This window comes from Pleurodeles waltl, chromosome 10, assembly GCF_031143425.1.
Source record: "Pleurodeles waltl isolate 20211129_DDA chromosome 10, aPleWal1.hap1.20221129, whole genome shotgun sequence".
Taxonomy (NCBI): Eukaryota; Metazoa; Chordata; class Amphibia; order Caudata; family Salamandridae; genus Pleurodeles; species Pleurodeles waltl.
In genome coordinates, this window is record NC_090449.1 from 630,026,153 (window position 1) to 630,044,911 (window position 18,759).

At 42.8% G+C, this 18,759-nt stretch overlaps 1 long non-coding RNA gene across 5 annotated transcripts in view; it reads left to right on the forward strand.

The window, feature by feature from the left end:
* The window catches only part of LOC138261774 (uncharacterized), a 510,577-nt gene that overhangs the window by 341,653 nt on the left and 150,165 nt on the right, over nucleotides 1-18,759 (forward strand). For all 5 annotated transcript variants that reach the window (XR_011199148.1, XR_011199147.1, XR_011199146.1 and 2 more), the window contains 3 exons: nucleotides 378-460; nucleotides 629-673; nucleotides 7,849-7,944. This is a non-coding gene — a long non-coding RNA (uncharacterized lncRNA). The remainder of the gene's footprint in view (nucleotides 1-377; nucleotides 461-628; nucleotides 674-7,848; nucleotides 7,945-18,759) is intronic.

Genomic DNA, 18,759 nt, shown 5'->3' on the forward strand with positions numbered 1-18,759 from the left:
AGCATACGAAGAAAAAGCAAATAGCGATTACGAGTCATAGTTGCAGGAAATATAGCCGTTACCATCAAGGGACTAGTAGACCAATAAGAAGCCAGTGACGGCTTCCTTATCAACCCCATCAAAAAAGTCAAACCTAAAAACTTTTTCATCTCTTCCAAATTTGTGTGAACCCACTGGGTAGTTCTAGACTGAGGCCTAAGTCTGGCAGCGTTGTACCTCAAATATTGCTATTTTTTTTAGGCCCATCTTCCCCAAGGGGAGCAGAAGCCACTTAGGCACCAGGGAAAATTTCTACATTCTTGGTGGGGGGGTGTTTGTCAACTGGCGAAGTATTTGTATTTGTGATTATAACAGTTTATATCTTCTTTTTGTTCTAGTTCAAAGCTTTTGCTTCCTTTGCTGTGGATCCTTGCGGTTTTGGCAGTAGTTGTCCTGCAGTTTGCATAGTTGCATGTTTTAGGTAAGTGAAAGCAATTTACTCCAAAGGAGTATTGTTGACATGCATGAATGACACGTTTGTAGATGGTGTACTAAATGCAGTATTGTGTGTGAAATTGTCCTTACATTTGAGCACAATGATATTTGTGTTGTCCTATGTCTAATTTTCTTTTTTCTTTTTTCTTTTTAGTGGGATATCATTAATGATTGCTGTCTCTGTGCAGAGTAGTTGCTGGTGAGTAGCTTTTTCAGGCAAGTGAGTGGTATAGTTTTTTTAGTACATAACTCTTTGTGATAAAGCTACACTTTGTTCATTACTTATTTTAGTGGTGGTTGTTGTTGGCAATACATTTGTTGTTAGTGAGGATCATGGCTAGCCGCAGAGTGACCGCTCAGCAGGTTGTTGGTATGCTTTTTGAGTCATCTTCAGACCATGATTACGAGACTGGCTCTGCATCTGAGGCAGAGGAGGAAGTGAGAGATTCTGGCAGTGAGTTTTCTGTCCGAGAGGATTCTTCTGATGAGGAAGCCACACTCAGTGCAGATGAAGGGCCTGTTTTAGAGGAGGACATTGATGTGCCAAGAGTGCAGCAGCCTGGGGCTGAAGAGTTTCCCATTAGAAGACCTGACACCTGGATAGCCCCAAACATGGAACAGCCACAGTTACCTGCATTTACTGGTCTCCCAGGGTGTACAGTCAATACGGAAAACTTTTTGCCTGTCAATTTCTTTCACTTGATTATGGACGATGTATTTTTGGAAGAGATTGTGGAGCAGACTAATTTGTATGCAGAGCAATATTTGAGGGACAACGCTGCCAGACTTAGGCCTCAGTCTAGAGCTACTCAGTGGGTTCCCACATATCTGGAAGGGATGAAAAAGTTTTTAGGTTTGACTTTTTTGATGGGGTTGATAAGGAAGCCGTCACTGGCTTCTTATTGGTCTACTAGTCCCTTGATGGCAACGGCTATATTTCCTGCAACTATGGCACGTAATCGCTATTTGCTTTTTCTTCGTATGCTGCATTTTGTAGACAATGCTTTAGCCTTGCCACAAGATCACCCTGATTGTGACCGTCTTTTTAAGATTAGGCCTGTCCTTGATCATTTTGTAGATAGGTTTTCAGAGGTCTATGTTCCAGGCAAAGAGATAAGTGTGGACAAGTCTTTGGTCCTTTTCAAGGGGCGTTTAGTTTTTAAGCAGTACATTACTAATAAGAGGGCACGGTATGAGATTAAATTGTATATGCTGTCAGAAAGCAGTACAGGATATGTGTATAATTTCCAGGTCTACACTGGTAGGGATTCCAGTATTGACCCTCCTGGTTGTGCGGCCACTTTTGGAGTTAGCAAAAAAATTGTGTGGGAACTTGGTAGATGACTGTTTAACAAAGGTCACCATTTGTACGTAGATAATTTCTACACTGGAGTGCAGTTGTTCAAGGAGTTGTTTAGAGTGAACACTGTTGCTTGTTGCACAATCCATTCTAACCAGCAGAAAGGCTATCCAAGGGAGCTTGTCTGTAAAAAACTTGAGAGGGGACAGTGAATTGCCTGCAGAATAATGAGCTGCTAGCTCTGAAATTTTCAGACAGGAGGTATTTGTACATGCTATCTACCATCCATGATGAGAGTACTTCCCCTGTGACTGTTTGGGGTCAGGTTGCCAAAGTGCGCAAACCTGCATGCATTTTGGACTACAATAGGCACATGGGTGGTGTTGATAGAGTAGATCAGAGGTTGGAACCTTACACTGCTCTTCGTAAGTCTTACGTGTGGTATAAAAAGTTGGCCCTACATTTATTTAACTTGGCAACTTTTAATGCTTTTATTGTGTTCAAGGATTGTTCACCTGAGTCAAGGATGAAATTTGTTAAATTTCAGGAGTCGGTGATAGAGAGCCTTATTGTGGTGGAACAGGCAAGAGTTCCTAGAGTAGCAGTGGTGGAGGATGTGGCTAGATTGAAAGATCACCACTTTCCAGATCACATTCCTCCCACTCCCAAAAATGACTTGCCCACTAAGAAATGTAGAGTATGTGCCCGAAGAGGTATCCGGAGGGAGAGCCAGATGTACTGCCCTGATTGCCCTACAAAGCCTGGGCTGTGTGTGGCCGGCTGTTTAAGAATTTTGTTTTGGAAATACCGTGAGCGTAAACTGCCTATTTTATGTTTTCATATGTTCAGTTTTATGGCTGGCATTACTGTAATGTATTTAATTAGAGCTTTTGTGTTTGTAGTTGGGTACTTATTTTGTAATTAGTTAGTGGTTTCTTTGTTGTTTATAAACAAACAAAAAAAGTGATGGTGGTGTGCGTGGGGTGGCGCTTGGCTGGCGGTGTGCGTGGGGTGGCGCTTGGCTGGCGTGTGCGTGGGTTGGCGCTTGGCTGGCGGTGTGCTTGGGGTGGCGCTTGGCTGGCGGTGTGCGTGGGGTGGCGCTTGGCTGGCGGTGCCAGCCAATCGTCAGTCCACAGACTCCCATCAGGTAGTGTGACTCCTGTATCAGGCATGTGGGCGTATGTAAGTGATGGGCCCTTGAGTTGCGAAGTCTGTCGATGCAAGTGTTCTACTGTGCTGGTCCTGTGGCTGGCGGCGTGAATGGTCTTGTGCATGTCAATTATGAAAGGTGTGTGAATGAACTGTAAAACGGTTGGTGCTTTGACGCAGCTTTACAGCTCACGCGCTGTGAGTCATTGGTTCAGTTTTTTGACCTTTCAGTTATTAACAGTGCATTTCACTTTTATGAAATCTCTTGTTAATAAAATTTCATCTACTGAACAATCAGTCACCCTCGTGCCAAATCCAACCAGTATGTGTGGTACAAATGACAAAACCTGCTCCGCTGTAATCAGCCGTCGCAGCACACTTGTCACATGCTGGGTGTCTTAGGTGGGACCCCGATGATGAAGCATGCCACCAACTTGGTTGGTAGGTGAGGGGTCTTTTTCACATAACCTAAGTGCATTTCTGTTCACAATTTTAGTGTCTGGCACATCACGGACGTACGTGGACACATCAAAATGATATATTGCAAAACTACCTGTGATTGGGGAGGAGGGGGCACCTATGTTTTTGGTCCTGGGTGCAGCCTTCATCTAGGGAAACATACCAAACCCAGACATTTATTTAAAACTAGACACCCCAAGGAGTCCAGGGAGGTGTGGCTTGCGTGGATCACCCAACATTTTCTTACCCAGACTCCTTTGCAAGTCTCAAAATTTGATTAAAAAAGCATATTTTCCTGACTTTTCTTAGTAGGATCACCGCTCCATCATAAAATGTCTACTCCCCAGCGTTCCCCTCAGTCTCCCAAGTAAAATGACACCTCACTTGTGTGGGTCTCCAGAGCAGAGTCAGCCTATAGATGTATAAAAGAAGAATATGTGCTTATCAACTCGCTGTGCTATCCCCTCAATCTCTACAAGTTTTTGGCCTTTTTCTGTTGCAGACACCTGGCCCACCCCCACAAGTGAGGTATCATTTTTATCCGGAGACTTGGGGGCACGCTGGGTGGAAGGAAATTTGTGGCTCCTCTCAGATTCCAGAACTCACTGTCACTGAAATGTGAGGATAAGGTGTTTTTTAGCCAAATTCAAATGGTTTGCTAAGGATTTTGGATAACAGAACCTGGTGAGAGCCCCACAAGTCACCCCATCTTGGATTCCCGTAGGTCTCCAGTTTTAAAAAATGCACAGGTTTGGTAGGTTTCCCTAGGTGCTGGATGACCTAGAGGCCACAATCCACAGGTAGGCACTTCGCAAAAAACACCTCTGTTTTCTTTGGGAAAATGTGATGTGTCTACGTTGTGTTTTGGGGCATTTCCTGTCGCGTGCACTAGCCTACGCACACAAGTCAGGTATCATTTTTATCGGGAGACTTGGGGGAACGCTGGGCGGAAGGAAATTTGTGGGTCCTCTCAGATTCTAGAACTTTCTGTCACCGAAATGTGAAGAAAAAGTGGTTTTTCTAGTCAAATTTTGAGGTTTGCAAAGGATTCTGGGTAATATAACCTGGTGAGAGCCCCACAAGTCACCCCATCTTGGATTCCCCTAGGTGTCTAGCTTTCAAAAATGCATAGGTTTGGTAGGTTTCCCTAGCTGCCGGCTGAGCTTGAGGCCAAAATCCACAGGTAGGCACTTTGCAAAAAACACCTTTGTTTTCTTTGGAAAAATGTGATGCGTCCACATTATGTTTTGGGGCATTTCCTGTCGCAGGCACTAGGCCTACCCACACAATTGAGGAATAATTTATATCAGGAGACTTGGGGGAATGCTGGGTGGAAGGAAGTTTGTGGCTCCTCTCAGATTCCAGACCTTTCTGTCAGCAAAATGTGAGGAAAAAGTGTTTTTATTAGCCAAATTTTGAGGTTTGCACTGGATTCCGGATAACAGAACCTGGTGAGAGCCTCACAAGTCACCCCATCTTTGATTCCCCTAGGTGTCTAGTTTTAAAAAATGCACAGGTTTGGTAGGTTTGCAAAAAACACCTCTGTTTTCTGTGGAAAAATGTGATGTGTCCACATTGTGTTTTGGGGCATTTCCTGTCATGGGCACTAGGCCTACCCACACAAATGAGGTACAATTTTTATCAGGACACTTGGGGGAACGCTGGCTGGAAGGAAATTTGTGGTTCCTCTCAGATTCCAGAACTCTCTGTCACCAAAATGTGAGGAAAAAGTGTTTTTTTAGCCAAATTTAGAGGTATGCAAAGGATTCTGGGTAACAGAACCTGGTGAGAGCCCCACAAGTCACCCCATCTTGGATTCTCCTAGGTCTCTAGTTTAAATAAATTCACAGGTTTGGTAGGTTTCCCTAGGTGCCGGCTGAGCTAGAGGCCAAAATCCACAGGTAGGTACTTTGCAAAAAACACCTCTGTTTTCTGTGGGAAAATGTGATGTGTCCACATTGTGTTTTGGGGCATTTCCTGTCGTGGACACTAAGCCTACCCACACAAGTGAGGTATAATTTTTATCGGGAGACTTGGGGGAACGCTGGGTGGAAGGACATTTGTGGCTCCTCTCAGATTCCAGACCTTTCTGTCACCGAAATGTGAGGAAAAAGTGTTTTTTTAGCCAAATTTAGAGGTTTGCAAAGGATTCTGGGTAACAGAACCTGGTGAGAGCCCCACAAGTCACCCAATCTTGGATTCCCGTAGGTGTCTAGCTTTCAAAAATGCATATGTTTGGTAGGTTTCCCTAGCTGCCGGCTGAGCTTGAGGCCAAAATCCACAGGTAGGCACTTTGCAAAAAACACCTTTGTTTTCTTTGGAAAAATGTGATGCGTCCACATTATGTTTTGGGGCATTTCCTGTCGCAGGCACTAGGCCTACCCACACAATTGAGGAATAATTTATATCAGGAGACTTGGGGGAATGCTGGGTGGAAGGAAGTTTGTGGCTCCTCTCAGATTCCAGACCTTTCTGTCAGCAAAATGTGAGGAAAAAGTGTTTTTATTAGCCAAATTTTGAGGTTTGCACTGGATTCCGGATAACAGAACCTGGTGAGAGCCTCACAAGTCACCCCATCTTTGATTCCCCTAGGTGTCTAGTTTTAAAAAATGCACAGGTTTGGTAGGTTTGCAAAAATCACCTCTGTTTTCTGTGGAAAAATGTGATGTGTCCACATTGTGTTTTGGGGCATTTCCTGTCATGGGCACTAGGCCTACCCACACAAATGAGGTACAATTTTTATCAGGACACTTGGGGGAACGCTGGCTGGAAGGAAATTTGTGGTTCCTCTCAGATTCCAGAACTCTCTGTCACCAAAATGTGAGGAAAAAGTGTTTTTTTTAGCCAAATTTAGAGGTATGCAAAGGATTCTGGGTAACAGAACCTGGTGAGAGCCCCACAAGTCACCCCATCTTGGATTCTCCTAGGTCTCTAGTTTAAATAAATTCACAGGTTTGGTAGGTTTCCCTAGGTGCCGGCTGAGCTAGAGGCCAAAATCCACAGGTAGGTACTTTGCAAAAAACACCTCTGTTTTCTGTGGGAAAATGTGATGTGTCCACATTGTGTTTTGGGGCATTTCCTGTCGTGGACACTAAGCCTACCCACACAAGTGAGGTATAATTTTTATCGGGAGACTTGGGGGAACGCTGGGTGGAAGGACATTTGTGGCTCCTCTCAGATTCCAGACCTTTCTGTCACCGAAATGTGAGGAAAAAGTGTTTTTTTAGCCAAATTTAGAGGTTTGCAAAGGATTCTGGGTAACAGAACCTGGTGAGAGCCCCACAAGTCACCCAATCTTGGATTCCCGTAGGTCTCTAGTTTTAAAAAATGCACAGGTTTGGTAGGTTTCCTTAGGTGCCGGCTGAGCTAGAGGCCAAAATCCACAGGTAGGCACTTTGCAAAAAACACCATTGTTTTCTTTGGAAAAATGTGATGTGTCCACGTTATGTTTTGGGGCATTTCCTGTTGCAGGCACTAGGCCTACCCACACAATTGAGGAATAATTATCAGGAGACTTGGGGGAACGCTGGGTGGAAGGACATTTGTGGCTCCTCTCAGATTCCAGACCTTTCTGTCACCGAAATGTGAGGAAAAAGTGTTTTTTTAGCCAAATTTAGAGGTTTGCAAAGGATTCTAGGTAACAGAACCTGGTGAGAGCCCCACAAGTCACCCAATCTTGGATTCCCCTAGGTCTCTAGTTTCCAAAAATGTACAGGTTTGGTAGGTTTCCCTAGGTGCCGCCTGAGCTAGAGGCCAAAATCCACAGGTAGGCACTTTGTAAAAAACACCTCTGTTTTCTGTGGAAAAATGTGATGTGTCCACATTGTGTTTTGGGGCATTTCCTGTCGTGGGTGCTAGGCCTACCCACACAAGTAAGGTGCCATTTTTATCAGGAGACCTGGGGGAACATAGAATAGCAAAACAATTGTTATTGCTCCTTGTCTTTCTCTACATTTTTTCCTTCCAAATATAAGAGAGTGTGTAAAAAAGACGTTTATTTGAGAAATGCCGTGTAATTCACATGCTAGTATGGGCACCCTGGAATTCAGAGATGTGCAAATAACCACTGCTCCTCAACACCTTAGATTGTGCCCATTTTGGAAATACAAAGGTTTTCTTGATACCTATTTTTTTTACTCTTCACATTCCAGCAAATGATTTGTTGTATACCCGGTATAGAATGAAAACCCACTGCTAGGTGCAGCTCATTTATTAGCTCTGGGTACCAACCTACAAGCCCTATATATCCCCGCAACCAGAAGAGTCCAGCGGACGTAACAGTATATTGTTTAAAAAAATCTGACATTGCAGGAAAAGGTTACAGAGTAAAACATAGAGAAAAATTGCTGTTTTTTTCACCTCATTTTCAATATTTGTTTATTTCAGTTGTTATTTTCTGTAGGAAACCCTTGTATGATCTACATAAATTACCCATTGCTGAATTCAGAATTTTGTCTACTTTTCAGAATTGTTTGGATTTCTGGGATCCAGCATTGGTTTCACACCCATTTTTGTCACTGACTGGAAGGAGGCTGAAAGCACACAAAAAACGTAAAAATGGGGTATGTCCAAGTAAAATGTCAAAATTGTGTTGAAAAATGTGGTATTCTCATTCAAGTCTGTTTGTTTCTGAAAGCTGGGAAGCTGGTGATTTTAACACCTCAAACCTTTTGTTGATGCCATTTTCTGGGAAAAAACACAAGCCTTCTTGTGTAGACCTTTTTTCCTATTTCTTTAAAAAAACTACATTTTCACTGTATTTTGCCAATTTTCTTGGCCTCCTTCAGGGGAACCCACAAAGTTTGGGTACCTCTAGAATCCCTAGGATCTTAGAAAAAAGGAAGCAAATTTGGCGTGGGTAGCCTATGTGGACAAATAGTTATGAGGGCCTAAGCATGCCCTGCCCCAAATAGCCAAAAAAAGGCCTAGCTCTTGGGGGGGGGGGGTAAAGGCCTGGCAGCGAAGGGGTTAAACAACAAAGACTGTGATGACAGACCTCAAAATTTAACGATGCACACTAGGAAAAGTGGAGCAAGTGGGGTATGTTAGACAGTTCGCATTCACAAAGGGACTAGGCATATGAGTTTCCAACTGAAAAATGTTTACATCAGAGGTCATGTTAAAAAACTGGAGAAAGAGGCTTGTGTCTGAAAGGTAGAACAGAAAGGTCGTAGAGAAGACTAGCAAATGCATGAAATAAAACTGGTAATTTAGTAGAATAAAAAACAGGTTCTGTATTTAAAAACCTGCTAATTAGAAAGTATGGGTACAACTGGAGAATTTGTAGGGGCAGTGGTTTCCAAGAAATAGCAAACTCTGTCCTTTAGCATCTTCTCTTTGTCTTTCATTGACCTTTGCCTTTTTTAGGTTCTTAATTTAAAATAGTTCATCAGTGTTCTGCCATCCAGTCAGTATTTGAATTTTGCGGTAAAATTGAAACAGAAAACCCTACAAACGTGTTACACAGTATAATCCAAAAAAGAAGGGGTGCCACCAAATCATCCAGAATATTCTACCAGGGGTTTACAACATTTTTTATAGTAAAACCTACTTATGTTGATGAAAATCATCCAGAGCTATGACTATGATTAGAATTTGAATACTGACCACATCAGACAAGTTTACATGTTTGTTTTAAAAATACACTTTTCAATTTTTGTAGGCTGGGCTACACACAGGAGAGTTATTTATGGGTAGCTCAAGAGCTACTAGTAGCTCACAAGCTACTTGATGGAGACCCCAAACTAATGGAATTTTGTAACAACAGTTTGACCAAAAACTGCATTTCGCATCAGTCAGTTAATCAAAATGTCTTCTCAAAATTGCAGCTGCACCACTGCAAGCCATGCAATTTGGAAATTGTGCTGCAATGTATGTAAGTGCAGTCTATGTAATCTGCAAATATGGGTGCATTATTACCCTAAAACCCAATGTGGCCTACTTAGTCCAGAAATGCTGTTACAATATTACACTGTCCCCAGTGCAGCAGCGTATGTAGGTGCAGTCTATGTAATCCACAAATATGGGTGCATTATTACCCTGAGACCCAATGCAATCTACGTAGTCCAGAAATTCTGATGCAATATTTCACTGCCCCCATTGCAGTTAATGTTTTCCGATCTTTCAGACCTGTTCTTTCAGTTTCTAGCATTCAAGATGCAGAACCAGAAGCTGAGTTCAGAAAACTGGATATTTTTTACGTTTACTCAACAGCAACCCCAGCACTTTCATTTGGAACAGCTCTGAACAAGCTGTGTTGATAAGCTAGACAAGGCAGAGATAAGAAAAAAATATGGTGGTCATTATGAACATGGTGGCAAACACCTCCGACCGCTTTGCTGAAGGCCGACAAAAGACCACGAGTGGCGTCGGTATGCATACCGCCACATAATGATGCTGAATTCAGCTGGGCGGTGTGGACGACAGCGGAAAAATGTCGGCGGTGTGGGACTGCCCATACACAACATGGGACCCCAGCAGCCGTCATCGGGGACCCCAAAGATTATAAGGCAAGGGGCATCCATGGGTGAGTGTGGGTGTCCCTATGTGTGTCTGGGGTGTCTGGGTGATCAAATGGGGTGTCTGGGTGGGTGTTGTAGAACTGTGTCGGTAAAAATTAAATATGTTTAATTTGCTGTGTAAGTGTGTGGGGGCATGCGGTCAGTGGCAGGGGACGAGGTTTGAGTTATGGATGTGATAAATATGGGAATTGGAGCTGCCTGTGGTGTTGCCTCCCAGTCCCCCTCTATACTTACAATGGGGACCACCATGTTTTACCTGGCGGTGATGATCGCCGAGGCACACATGGCGGTCCTTGACATCATTATACCCGCAGCAGACCAGGGCTGAAAATGGCCCTGAAAAGGCCTGCCGCCGTCAGCTCTCCCATTCTGGCGGTGAGTGGCTGGCCCACTGGCTGATTCTACAGTGCATCATTATATGGCGGTCCGGACCGGCAGCGTGTTGGCGGTAGTTACCGTCATCACTGGCGAAGCGGTGTTTACCGCCATGTTCATAATGATCACCTATGTCTGACCCTCTACAATGTTTTAGCTTTTGTGTTGCCACTGTTTAAAACGAAGTTCCCTTATCTTAATGCACAACGTTATATTTCCCCAGGACAGTCTGGTTTGTGGACTATTCAGGGCCATTATTTCTTTTGCTTTTTTAACAGGTATATATTTTTTATGGCATTTTATACTACACTTCAGTAATTTCGAGGCACTCTGGGGCATATTTATGAGAGGATTGCGTCACGTTTGCACCACACAATGTAGAACATGTGTGATGCAAACCTTTAAGTCAGATTTTTGAAGCCATGCAAAGCCACTTTGTGTGGCTCAGAGTGGCTTCAAAATTCTGGAGTTATGCAGTGCAGTGCAAATCGCTGAGTTGCAGTACTCTGCCCTGGGAAGGCATTCCATGGCCATTGCGTGGTGTCCCCAACTCCCATGTATTTTGACATATCCCCAGATTTACCTAGGGATGCTCCAAAATCTCACACCTTCCTAGGGGAGGTGTAACGAGGAGAAAAATCTCTATTTCTCCTTGTTTTGTCCTCTTTCAATGTGTTCTGCATTCTTCAGCACACATAAAAAGAAGAATATGCCTCCCAGGATTATTTTTGTGTAGGAAGGTGCTCCTTCCTGCATAAACGCAATCATGTATGCAACACAGGCAACGTTGGCGGTAGGAAGCCATTAGGGTGCAAGGGAAGGACAGGAATGCACATTATTATGTTAAATATGGTGCATTCTTGCCCTTTCTCTGTCATGCAGTGCAGCACAGCAAGGTGACTTTCTGCGCAGCATTGTGTGACCTGGCCATAAATATGGCCCTGTGTAAATAACAGATAATTCTATTCCCCAATCCAACTGTAATGCATTGTACTTGCATTTATATATTGCTTACTACCCCAAGAGGTGCTTCATAGTCAATTTACAAATCCCCTAAGGGTCAAAGGCTGTGTCTGCATTTTCAGCAGTGCTCTAAGTGGGTGCTACCTTTACATTTACTTGGTCAAGTGTTTTGGCGCAGGTTATGTACTATCCAAACTGTACTGTGAAGCTGCTGACCCACGCACACAAGGCTGTACACAACCAAGGACCTGGGTACATTAATCACTGCCTGAACTTCCACCAACCGTCGAGAAGACTACGCTCTGCCTCCCTTTCACTTTCACTTGCCCATACTCCCCGCATCTACCGAAGCAGAAGTGGAGGTCGGTCCTTCTCTCACATTGCAGCAAAAACCTGGAACAGCCTCCCTGCATATCTCCGGACCATCAGCTCACTTCAAAAATTCCAAATGGCCCTCAAGACCTGGCTATTTAAATAAGCCTCCAGTACCTTCAAGCACCTGGATACCCTCTTGGGTAGCCATGCTTTATAAATCCTGACTGGTTGATTAATTGAATAAATATCTTGTTGCCTGTTGGTTGTGGTTATTCATGCCCAGTAAAGACTATTTATAAATGTATCAACCAAGATTCTACTTCGTGTGCCATTAGGTACATAGGCTGCTGCTCTTTTGGGTGGATTATTAGAAATGCTTTATAGGCCACACCCCTTTAAAGCCACTCCACGTTTTTCTTCCCACTTAAAGCACTGCTTGTTGGGAATTGCAACTTGTGACTTTACCATCACTGCGGATTTCAGTAAAAAGCATTAATGTACTGAGCTAATTTAGCAGCAATCCTGTTTAGAACACTTGATTCTGGTATATTTAATATGATCACAGATTTGTCTTTACTTAAGAAGGTGAGAAAGAACTGACTTCCTCTTCTATACAGCACCATGCACCATACCTGCGTACATTGATTCAGGAATCAGGTCTCATTATTTGAGGACCTAAAAACTTAGGGTTTGGTTTACAGTTAGTTATACATGGTACTCAGATGCAAATACGATGGAGTATCCTGCCCACAAAACCCATCTGTCTACCTACCTCATTAAGAGACAGACAGTTCTTAAGTATGCCATTGATGAGCCCCTGCTGGCTTGGTCAACAGAATACTTTTGATGAAAGCCCGACGGATTAGGGGCCGTCAGAAGAAGAACATTACACTTTCTGCGCTATTTAGTGTAATGCATTTTTTTCTGTCCGTCATTGCAAGAAAAAAACCGGGCAGTGAGGACAGGAATAAATATAATAATGTATCTCACACAGTGGGAGAAAATTCCCAGGGATGTGGGTGTCATCATTCGTTTTTTGTTGGTGAAAAACAAACTCCTATTTTGTGACTTTTTTTTTATTTTTTTTTAGAAAAACAAAAAATGGCAATAGTTTGGTGTACAGCTGTTAAAACTAACAGTAGTAGTACACTAAACTTTTAGGCCCAAATTTAATAAAAGTATCGCTGCATTATATGTAGCACCACTTTTCTTACGCCCCTTAGCGCTCCCCTAATGCCACCATGTGTGCGCTGTATTTAACATACGGTGCATCATGGCGCAGGTTAGGGACAACAGCATTATCATTTTTTATGCTATTGTTGTACATTGAAGGATTAGCTACTCCATCCACGAAGCTCTAAGCCAAGCCCTTAGTCAGTAAGTAGCAAGCATCCCAGTGTTGGTAAAATATAGAATTGCATCCAATTTAATTTAAATCATGCATTGCATTTTGCTGGAAAGAGTGAATTGGAGCAAAAAGCTACTATGACAAATGTTTTTCTACCAGATTCTCACATCAACCGACAACTGCAGCCAAGCATGTTAGGTTGTCTCAAGCAGGGTTTGGTAGTGGTTTTCCACCAAATACTTAGGGCCATATTCATACTTTTTGACGCACAACTGCGCAGACGCAGTTGTGCGTCAAAAGTTTTACCGCCGGCTAACGCCATTCCTACGCACCATGCGGGTGCCTTATTTAAGGAATGACGTTAGCCGGTGCTGCGAACTGGTCTGAGTAAAAAAAAATTACTCAAACCAGGCAGTGCCGGCGAAGGGGAAAATGGGGGTTGTGCGTCAAAAAATGGTGCAAGTCAGGTCTGAGGCAAAAATCATGCCTCAAACCGGAGTTGCGCGATATTTTTTGACACACAAGCCCCATTGAAATGACTCCTGTCTTAGCAAAGACAGGAGTCATGCCCCATGCCCAATGGCCATGCCCAGGGGACTTCTGTCCCCTGGGCATGGTCACTGGGCACAGTGGCATGTAGGGGGGCCCAAATTAGCCCCCCTATGCCACTTTAAAAAAATACTTACCCGAACTTACCTGTACTTACCTGGGATGGGTCCCCCCATCCATTGGTGTCCTCCAGGGGTGGGCGAGGGTGGCAGGGGGTGTCCCTGGGGGCAAGGAAGGGCACCTCTGGACTCCTTCCGAGCCCACAGGTCCCTTAACGCCTGCCCTGACACAGGCGTTAAAAAACGGCGCACATAAGGCTGTGCGCCGATTTTTTAAGGGCCACCCCCTCCTGTGCGTCAAAATGACTCTGGGGTATAAATAAGGCGCACAGGCCTTAAAGTCATTTTTTGGAAGGGAGCGCCTACCTTGCATATCATTAATGCAAGGCAGTTTCCCACATCCAAAAAATGACGCACACGGTGGAATTTTGACGTCCGCGGGGTCGGGCGTCAGAGTTTAGATATGGGGCAAGGTTTGCGCCGGATGTGCGTCAAAATATTTGACACACATTTGGCGCAAACAGAGTATAAATATGCCCCTTAATTTAAAGAAATGCGATCAAATTATTAATTTTGATGCACAATTTGCCTAATATTTTGTATAGAAATTGGTTCTGGGGAGTGTGGCATTCGTTCTCTCTGGTTAGAATGTCATTCTGTGGCATGCTCATTCAGGGCTTCATAGGTGTTCCAGAAAAGGTTGTATGTTTGCCAGTTGGCACTGTGTCTGAGGTACATTGCATGAAACTTGTTTTCATGAACCTAACCACACATTTGCTTCATTTCACATTGGAAAGTAGGATGGATTAATATATAGATCTATTGTTCCAGGTGGCATCAAAGTGAAAGAAGGATTAACAGAGGAAGCCAAAAAATGTCTTACAATAGGAGTACGATTAGATTTCATAACCTGTAAAAGAGGTGCTGTGTTTTGAGGGAACTAGCAGAGCAGCATGCCAGAATGAATATCCGCAGATGGGCAGTTGAACTGAGCGCCTGGACACCAAACCCACAGCTGAGCATCTGAAGAGGACAGTCTCCGGTTCAGCGGTCGGCGGAGCAGTGAAAACTTGACAATGAAATGCTTGGGCCCATATTTATACTTTTTTAGCGCCGCATTTGCGTCGTTTTTTTGGTGCAAAATCGGCCCAAACTTACAAAATACAATTGTATTTTATGTGTGCGCCGCTTTTGTGTCAAAGAATGACGCAAATGCAGCATTAAAAAAGTATAAATATGGGCCCCAGCCTTAGAACAGCCGGTGTGCCACCATGGTGGACACCCTTGTTGAACTGTCAGTATCAACATTTTCAATCATCATATGATTGGTACGAAAGAATGCACAGAAGTCATTTTGTGAAATGCGTTACTGTACCCAGGTCCTCATACATATTTTAGAAGGTGTCATGGGCTAGTCTTATTATTAGGTAAGTGAAAAACGAATCCTAAGTGTTAAAAGCCGTTAATTAATTTATGCAAGAAAAACTTGTGAGGAAAATGAATGTAACCAAATGGCCTTTGTCAGTTTGACAATTTACCCAACCTTTGCTTAGCCTCACATTTTACTGTTCTGCTGGAACAGCACATAAAGTGTTGAACACATCATGGATTATCCATCTGGTGATTAGTCAATGCGTTATTGTCATGCTGGAGCGGCTCATTAGGGTGATACCACAACATAGATATGATAATGTCATTTTCACTTGCTCAATCTGTGGATGGCACATGCTGTTGGTGTAGTTAATAATACATTATTTGTTCATGTGGCCAGAAAACTAGAGGTAGAAATAAACAGACTGTTTGCTATATTAGTTGGACTCCGATATCAAGCTGCATACTGGTTTGTCAAAATAAATTTGTCAGTTGTGGACAATGTTGGTTCTTAGTTAAAGTAAAAGAAAGGAAATTGTGAGGTTGTGTGTGTGCAGTTGAGGTTAGCTGTATTCTGACTGTGAGCTATGTACTCAGGGCATAGCTTCAGGAGGGGTGTCTGGGGTGACACACACCCCCTAATAATTGTATTGTGTAGTAAATAGTTGGAGACAGGTACTTTAAGTTGGGTATGTTAAGGTGTTTGTCGGATTTGACTTGGGATTTTTACATACACATGCAGACATACACACACTTATTTAAAATAATGTTGAGTTTTAAATACTCCTCAAAACTGCCAGGGCTGGCCTTAGCGCTGGTGGCACCTGGTGCAACAATTGTTTTGGCGATCCCCCACTTATTGACCTCCTCAGAATCCCTCACTACCACCTGGTCGAAAGTGCCCCTCATCTCTCCATAGCCCTACTCTCATTTCATTTGCTTTAAAGCGCTGGTTTTACTATGCCACTCAGCTATTCACATAAAATGCAGATTTTTTTTGCAGCAGGTATATTAGTCCTCTGCGCTACTTCATGGCGAGGCAAAACTGCCACTAGACAAAATTCCATCTCTTGGCTCTCTAGGAGGAACATTAATCACAAGTATTATCTTAAGATTTTTATTGCTGGCTAAAAGCTGGACGCACAAGTTACTCTGTAGCAGGTGCTCTCAAATCTACTTATTGATAAACACAGCAGCCCTCCCGCCAAGGTCAGTTCTCCCCAGCACGTCAGCGCCCAGTGTGGCCACTCCTGTCACACCATCCTAAAGCCGGCCCTGCAATACCACTCCCCTTCCTTCACACTGCTCCTTGAACCCCCTCCTGCCCAACTTCTCATATAATGTATTTTAACCAGCATGATTGTTGGGAAATACGAAGCTCACACCCTCTCCCAATTTTACTGACCAAGATATGCCCATTTATATATTAATTTCTGAAAGATGGTTAATTTCTCTCCTGTTTTGAAATCATCCAGGGAACCATATGTGAGATGGGGAAAGTGTAAAAAAGAGTGTTTGATATTTATTAAAGGTGTGTAGCAAGAATTTAAGTGCAGCGTGAAAGAGGTCCATTAATGCACTGTTTAGGTACGGAGTGACAAGAAGTAATTTTACTCAACTTAAAACAAGAAGGGGTCTTAACGAAATTGAAGAATGTATCAATAACCTATACCTGCATTACTTATCCCAGAGGAATAGTGTTCCCTAGAGGTACCATTATGACATGCTTGTCCTGAATGCGTGGGAAACAGCTGAAAAATATGTTACAGATTTAAGGAAACTAGCATCCACCTGAAAGTTTCAGAATAAAAAATAAGAGACCAGTTCTTGTTAAAGTGCAGAAGTGAGAAATTGAGAGAAAGGGTTGTGGTTAAAGGATATCTCCACTTGATGAATTACTTCTGTTTGCTGAAATAGTGGGACGCAGAATGATGTAGGTGAGATAAAATGGGCAATGAGAAGGGAGAAATGTGCATGTTTTGGATGCAGAGAAAACCGGGAGATTAAGTAACCATAAAAATAGGGGTCAGGTTCAAAACATATTAAACAAAAGAGTCTTATAGCTGTGGATTGTTTGGCAGATGGCAAGTAGTAAGAAGTGTTAGGCAGTGAAAGCTGTGCGTAGAAGGTGTGTAAAACGAGGCATTTTGAGAAGAGTTTCAAAGGTGTGGGAAAAAACGAGAGATTTGAGAGATCAGGGAAATGTGACGAAATTGCATTGCTGGTAAAAAAAAAAAACATAGGAATTACAAAAGGAAAAGGTTACGATAGAGGGTGTGGAAATAGAAATGACGTTTGGTTTGCCATTATTCTGATCTTAGAAGGGACTAAAAGTGTTTTCTGACTTGCCTCTGCAAAGTGGCCAATTAAATTAAATCAAAATCCAGGATATTTACCAGAACTGGTGAATACAGAATTTTATGCAGACCCTTTGGCTTAGTCTCTGTGGCCTCTATTTTTCAGAGTAAGACATTACGGAGAATTGGAAGGTGCCAACCTTTTTAGGATAGTGTCCCTATTTTAGTAACTCATTGCAAAAGCATGACATCAGAGTGAGAGAAGTTCTGGAAAAGACCCAAGACTTAAAGACTGAGACTTAAAGATGAGGGGTGCAAATTTATAAAAGAAAAAACATGCTATCTAGGTCATCAACTGTTAGCCTAAGGTATTAAAGTAGGGTAGATCTGGTAGAAGACGTAGGGAAAGTGCCTGTGCCTGGGAACAGAGAACTAAATGTAGGTACTGTTATTGCAACAGATGCCAGTAATAAAGGTTTAAGAAAAACGTTAGTACAAAAGGATGTCAGATGTGAGAAGACTACAGCATTTGCCACAAGTAAATACAGTCATCAAAATGGAAACCTTATCAGTGTGTGAACCATTAATAGGTTTAGGAGCATTATTTAGTTAGGCTTTTATTTAGGGTATCTCTTTCAGAATGAGAACTGCCCACAAGTTCTCTAAAAAGGCCCAAAGACCATGGAGAATTTGTAAAATGATACGGAGTTAACAGGAGCATACCTTTAATGTTGGGTATAATCCGGAACTAGAAAATGGTGCTGCTAGTTTGTGAATCTTGGTGCAAATGAGTTGTAAGAGTGAAGAGGTTGAACTGGAGAAAGTGGGTGTTATCACACAGTGCATCACATCAGGAGGTATAACTATCTACAGATGAATCTTTACCGGTATAAAGGGAGACTCTCACTGGAAACTGGAATGGGAAAAAAAAAACATGAATGATTAAAACAACATTTTGGACGGTTTGTGATCAGCTGTCTTGTGAGGACTGTCTTTTGATGTGTGGAATAAGACTGATTCCATCAAAGATTTTAAGACACAGACTTCTCAAAATGGCTTATAAAAACATTTTGGCATGGGTAAAACCAAATAGAGACTTACAATTGACTTCTGTCTGCCAGGATTAGATAATGATGCAGTGAGAATGGTGAGAGACTGTGCCAAAAGTGACAAGGTGTGTGCAACTAGAATACCTACTATGGTTTGCAGGAAATTGTCATCTAAACCATTGGAAGCAATATCTTTGGATATTATAGACCTGTTAGCTGGGGAACTGGCAGCGCAATATGTGATTGTGCTGGTAGAACACTTTTTCTATGTGGTCAGAGGTGTCTTGTGTAACAGACATCAACACTTATAGGATGATTACCTTTCTTGAAGGTGTGTTCTGGAGAGAGAGTTTACAATTATTAATTCTGATGGACAGTGTAGTGCAACTGTTTTTGTAATTAAATGAAGGAATGTCCCCAGTTAGATTGGCATATTGCTCATCGTGTGATAACACATGCTATCCCTGAACTTACATCTTTGGGGTATTCAAAGTTCATAGACCTTATATTCTTCTATATCTAAGTTTGGT